Source organism: Alosa alosa, chromosome 24 (assembly GCF_017589495.1).
Source record: "Alosa alosa isolate M-15738 ecotype Scorff River chromosome 24, AALO_Geno_1.1, whole genome shotgun sequence".
NCBI lineage: Eukaryota > Metazoa > Chordata > Actinopteri > Clupeiformes > Clupeidae > Alosa > Alosa alosa.
This window is the reverse complement of record NC_063212.1, coordinates 26,759,427-26,766,926: the sequence shown is the minus strand read 5'-3', so window position 1 is coordinate 26,766,926 and position 7,500 is coordinate 26,759,427. Positions and strand designations below refer to the sequence as shown.

The following is a 7,500-nucleotide window of genomic DNA, read 5'->3' as shown; positions in this document are numbered from 1 at the left end:
TATATTGAACAAAAGCTCAGTCTACCAACGATATCTGTGCAACTTGAGTGGTTTCACTACTTCTCAATAATAACACACTGAATGAACGCCCATACCACTACCACTTTATTGAATGCCTCTATGTTTGATGATCTTCAAATTAGCAAGTATTTCCTGATTAGGGAAAAGTTTGCTTTCTTTTTTTCTATCGGCCCGCGATTCCATGAACCATTATGCCTATCAGAGAAGTGACAAAAGCAACGGACATAGCCATAGAGGAGGGAGGCAAAAACCTAATTCACCATCACCATCACCATCACTTCACCATCACATCACCATCACTTCACCATCATCACTTCACCCCATCATCACTTCACCATCACATCACCATCACATCACATCACCATCACCATCACTTCACCATCACATCACCATCACTTCAACCATCACATCACCATCACTTCACCATCACCATCACTTCACCATCATCACTTCACCATCACATCACCATCACTTCACCATCACCATCACTTCACCATCATCATCACCATCATCACATCACCATCACATCACCATCACATCACCATCAACACATCACCATCATCGTATCTACTCATCAACACCATCATCATCACCATCATCAGCACACCATCATCACCATCGCATCGTCATCACAACTCCTCCATCACCATCAGCTTCACCATCATCGCTTCACCCATCAGCTTCCTCCTCACTTCCGTCACGGTCGCCACCGTCACTTCGCCATCGCGCCACCATCTAAACCACCACTGCATCATCCTACATCACCAATGCTTCACCGTCACATCATCGTCATCTCATCACATCACCATCACCGTCGCTCCACCATCGTCAACTTCACCATCACTTCACCATCACTTGCCAGCTTCACCATCGCGTGCGTCACCATCATCGCTTCATCATCCGTAGCTTCACCATCCGCTTCCACCATCACTTCACCATCACCATCACTTCACCATCAACTTCACCATCACTTCACCATCACCACTTCACCATCACTTCACCATCATCACTTCACCATCACTTCACCATCACTTCACCATCACGTCACCATCATCACTTCATCATCACATCACTTCACCATCACTTCCTATCCTGCATGCTTCACCATATAATGCTTCACCCATGCTAATCCGTCACCATCGTATTCCTATCATCACTTCACCATCTAGCTTCACCATCGCTTCACTTACATCATCACCATCACCGTCCTTCCACCATCACATCGTCGTCACATCACCATCACATCACCAATAACAATCACTTCGCATCATCATCACCATCCTTCACCGTCACTTCCTCATCGCTTCACCATCACTTCCTCATCATCATCACTTCACCATCGCTCACCATCGCTTCACCATCACCATCACTTCACCATCGCTATCAGCTACACCCATCTATCTTCAGCTTCACCATCCTTCACCATCGCATCGCCATCACCTCATCACTTCCCACTCATCAAAACCTACTTATCATCACCACTTCACCATCGCGCACTTCACCATCAAAGTCACCGTAATCACTTCGCATCACTTCACCATCAGCTTCACCATCGCTTCACCATCACTTCTCTCACTCTGCATCATATCCAATCACGTCGTCGTCACATCTGCATCACTAATCACTTCACCATCGTCAGCTACCGTCATCCGTCACGTCACCATCGCTACCATCGCTGCCATCATCGTCACTTCGCAATCTTCACCGTCAAACCGCCATCGTCAGCTGCCATCACTTCACCATCGCCTTCCCTCGTCAGCTGCCATCGCTCGCCGTCGTCACCATAAGCTACCTCATCAGCTACTTGTCACCGTCGCTTCGCCACCATCACCATCGCCGTCAGCTTCGCCATCATCATCAAGCCACCCTCCCGTCGCTTCGCCGTCAGCTACCACTCCCGTCAGGTCACCATCGGCCACCGTATTCACCATCACCGTCAGCTACGCCGTCAGCTTCACCATCGCCGTCAGCTTCACCGTCACTTCACCATCGTCGTCGCTTTCCGCCAATCATCGTCAGCTGCTTCATCGTCGTCGCTCTGCCATCTTAAACATCAGCGCCGCCGTCAGGTCGCCATCAGCTGCCGTCAGCTACGCCGTCACCGTCGCGGCTTCTACCGTCTGCATCGCCATCTTGGCTTCACCGTCAGGTCACCGTCAGCTGCCGTCGCGCTTCACCGTCAGGTCACCGTCAGCTACGCCGTCAGCTTCACCGTCACCGTCTTCACCGTCCTTCACCGTCACCGTCAGCTCCATCACTTCACCATCATCATCACTTCACCATCATCATCACTTCACCATCACTTCATCACGTCACCATCTTCACCATCACCATCACTTCACCATCACTTCACCATCACTTCACCATCACCATCACTTCACCATCACCATCACTTCACCATCACGTCACCATCATCACTTCATCATCACATCACTTCACCATCACTTCACCATCACTTCACCATCACTTCATCACTTCACCATCACTTCACCATCACTTCACCATCACGTCACCATCATCACTTCATCATCACATCACTTCACCATCACTTCACCATCATCTTCACCATCACCATCACGTCACCATCACATCACCAGGGTGTAGCGTTATCAGATGTGAACTCGCTGCTACATATTCTGTGGATTACGACATCGTTAGGCTAATTGTTATTTTTCCATCCAAAAACATTCCCACACAGGAGTGAGCGATCTCCGTGAATTCATCGCTTCTGCCATGTTGGGTGTGCACGGGCGTGACAAAAGCATTTTGATTTTGGTGCCCAGCCACAGATTAGTCAACATGGAAAACACTGGTGTGAGATTAAAACTCTGCATGTTGCTTCAGCACATGTGTGGCAACAATCGGCCGGCGCTCATATTTTGCGTCCGCGCGCGTCGTGTTCCTGCGTCGGCGTCATTGGTTACTTGACGCGTTGTCCCAGCCTAAAATACACACAAAACACCTGCGCGCTTACGGGCCTCATCACACACACAAATGCTCGCTCCACACACACGGTGTTATTACACAAAAACAAATCTGGCGGTATGTAAAACTGTGTGCGCATTGCGATCAGGTTAAGCGGCATGCATGAGCGCACGCTCCGGCGCACACATGCACTATGCTCACACACACACTACACCTGCGCTGCGCTGAAGCCCTACGCTCAACACCAAAACACACACACACCACCACGTTTAATATCACCACACATGCACCACACTCACACACACCTGCAGACTCACGCTCCACACACACACACATGCCACCTCCACACACCACACCGACACTCGCTCCACACACACGCATGCCTCCTGCGGCAGGCACTCACACACCTGTGCCATGCACTGTGCTCACACACACACATGCACTCGGCTCACACAACACACACACACACACACACACACACATGCACGATCACTACACTACACTCCACACACACACACATGCACTCACGACTCCTGCACACACACACATGCGATCACTGCCACCTGGACACTACTCTCCACACACACACACACACCACACACATGCCTCACGGCTCCACACACACCACGGGCACTACTCACACACACACACACACTGCACACACAGGCACAGCCCTACTCCTGCAGACTGCCTCCACACACACACACACACACACACACGCACAAGCCCTCGGCTCACACACACACACACACCACCTGCCACACCATGCACTCAGCTCACACACCACATTACTCATCCACACACATGCACTCGGCTCACACACACACACACACACACGTATGCGCTGCTCTCCACACACACATGCACTACGCTCCACACACACACACACATGCCTCCGTGCACACACACACACCACACCACCACGGACCTCGCTCCACACACACCAGACTCGGCTCCACACACGGACATGTCACACACTACCACACACACACACACATGCACTACTCTCCACACACACACACCTGGCCTTTTCACATGCACACACACATGCTATGCTCACACACACACACACTGCCCGCGGACAGCCACACTGCACTGTCCCTCCACACTGTGCACTCGGCCACCACGTGCACTGCATCACGCACATGCGCGATCACTCACTCACTCCACTACACACACACTGCAGACTTTACTCTCCTGCACACACATGCACGGCTCACACACACACATGCACTATGCTCACACACACACACATGCACTATGCTCCACACACACACATGCACTACGCTCCACACACACACACATGCACTACGCTCCACACACACACACACACACGCACGATCACTACACTACACTCCACACACACACACACGGGCACTACTCTCACCACACACACACATGCACTACGCTCCACACACACAGACACTACTCTCCACACACACACTACTAGACTTGCTAAACATCCTACCATTCCTCCTCCCACACACACACACACTACACACACCTAGCTTTTCGCTCCACACACACACACACACGGGCACTACGCTCCACACACACACACACACACACACACACACACAGACTTACGCTCACACACACACACACACGGGCACTACGCTCCCACACACACACACACGGGCACTACGCTCCACACCACACACACACACACACACACGGGCACTACGCTCCACACACACACACACACACACCACGGGCACTACGCCACACACACACACACACACACACCACGGGCACTACGCTCCACACACACACACACACACGGGCACTACGCTCCACACACACACACACACACTCCGCTCACACACACACACACACACCACACTCCACACACACACTCGCTCCACACACACACACACACTGCTCCACACACACACCACACACACAGGCACTACGCTCCACACACACACACTACGGCTCACACACACACACACACTACTCCACACACACACACACACACTACGCTCCACACACACACACACACACACAGGCACTACGCTCCACACACACACTCATGCACAAGCACTACACTCTACGCACACCATGCACTCACGACACTCACACACATGCACGGCTCACACACACACACACTGCATCACACACACCTCGCTCCACACTCGCTCCACACACACACACACAGGCACTCGGCTCCCTACACTACACTCCATGCACTAAACTCACACACACACACACACACTCCGCTCCACACACACACACACACACGGGCACTACTCTCCACACACACACACACACACACACAGACACTACGCTCCACACACACACTCATCTCAGGCTTTTACACTCCACACACACACACCTGTGCACACTAAAACACACACACACACTCGCTCCACACACACACACACTCGGCTCACACACACACACACACACTACGGCTCCACACATGCACTCTGGCTCACACGCCACACACACTCTTTGCTCACATGCCACTCGCTCCACACACACACACAGACTCGCTCCACACACACACCACAGACACTACTCTCACACACACACACACACACACCTCGCTCCCCTGCACCACCACACACCCCACACCTGGCTGCACTACGCTCCACACACACACGGGCACTACTCTCCACACACTACCACACACACAGACTCCACCTGGGCTCCAGCACACACACACACACACACACACACCACAGACTCCGCTCCACTGCAGACTCGCTCACACACACACACACACACACCACAGACTCGCTCCACACACACACACACACACACACACACACACACTACTTCAAATGCTGGACTCGGCTCACACCTGGACTTGGCTCACACCAGGCTCCACCCCACACACACCACGGGGCCTCTGGCTCACACACTCATGCTGCACTCCACACACACACACCGCAGCGGACGCACGTGTCACACACTCGTACAAGCACTACACACACACCACACACCGCGGACGCCGTTCCATACTGTATAACCCGATCGAGCATTTGTTCTGATATCAGTATCAGGCATAGTGTCTGTGTACGCCCGCCGCATCATTTTTGTTAACTAGTTGGTGGTGGTAGCCTGTAGCCAGATAACTAGTGGGGGCCGGCATGTGGTGACAGAACCAGGCTCACTGGTTAACTGAGTGGGGAGCCAAGGCTCTGGTTAACTAGTCAACACATTGAGCACTGGTTAACTAGTGAGGCCAGAAATATCTACTAGTTAACTAGTAAAGGCCAAAATGCATACCAGTCAATGGTTGAAGGCTTTTTGGGTGCTCTTTTCGTTAGTAGTGACAGCAATGTGCATGTTTACTAGTGAAGGCAAAACACATACTGTTTAACTAGTTTGCAGTAGGTCAATGTCACTGGTTAACTGGTAAGCCATAAATGGCTTACTAGCTAGCTAGATGATGGCATTAAGTACTAGTTAACTAGTTGATGAATCATTTGTCCAAACTAGTTAATTGGTGAGGTCATAAAAACAATGCTAGTAAACATTCACACTAGTCAACTAGTGGCGAGAATTCAAATTAGGAGGAGGAGAAATTCTGGAACGAGGGCTTTTCTATTGGCTCCCTATGTCCAAATGGAACATGACAACCATCACAGTACAGAATTTCACAAATCCCACCCACAACATTTGCATGTGCTACACACAAGTTAACATGCTGGCTTAAAAGGTACTCTAGCTAGTTAACTGGTGGAACAATTTAAATCTCACTAATTTGCATGTGTGTGGCAGTGAAGCGGTAACTAGTGAGGCCTGCTGCCATCACCTAGCTAGCTAGTAAGCCATTTATGGTTCACTAGTTAACTAGTGACATTGACCTACTCCAACTAGTTAACTAGTGAGCTTTTTTAGGGTTTTACCTTCACTAGTAAACATGTGCACATTTTTTGGCTGTCACTAATTTAACTAGGTGAGACAAAAAAGCCTTCAACTAAGCTGACTGGTATGCATTTTTTGGCTGTCACTAGTTAACTAGTGAGACCCAAAGCCTTCAACTAGCTGACTGGTATGCATTTTGGCCTTTACTAGTTAACTACATTTTCTGTCTCTCACTAGTGAAGCTAATATGTGTTCTACTAGATTAACTAGTGGGCATTTATGCTGTCACTAGTTTAAATAGTGTGCACAAACATGGGTCACTAGTTAACTAGTTGACAAAAAATGCTTCACATGTTGGCCTGATATCCAAGATATCAGAATAAATGCTCAACAAGTTAACAAGTGGGAATTTGACGTTCCAGTAGTCAGCTAGTAAACATTTTTGTACCTTACTAGTAGACTATTAAAATATAGAAGTCTTTAAACTAGTTAACTGGGTGCACATTTCAGTGTCCACTAGTTAACTAGTGAACATACTGAGCATTACTAGTTAACTAGTAAGATATGAAACATATGAACTAGTTAACTAGAGAGAATTTGGGCCTTACTAGTTAACTAGTGAGCATTTTTGGCTGTCACTAGTTAACTAGTTCACACAGAAATGGCTCACTAGTTAACTAGTGGACATAAATGGCTTTACGTAGTACATGACAATTATGCCTGATATCAAGATATCTG

The 7,500-nt window shown here is 49.7% G+C and overlaps 1 protein-coding gene across 1 annotated transcript in view; it reads right to left on the bottom strand.

Annotated features, from left to right (window-relative positions):
- The window catches only part of LOC125289333 (inactive ubiquitin carboxyl-terminal hydrolase 53), a 91,844-nt gene that overhangs the window by 40,567 nt on the left and 43,777 nt on the right, over nucleotides 1–7,500 (bottom strand).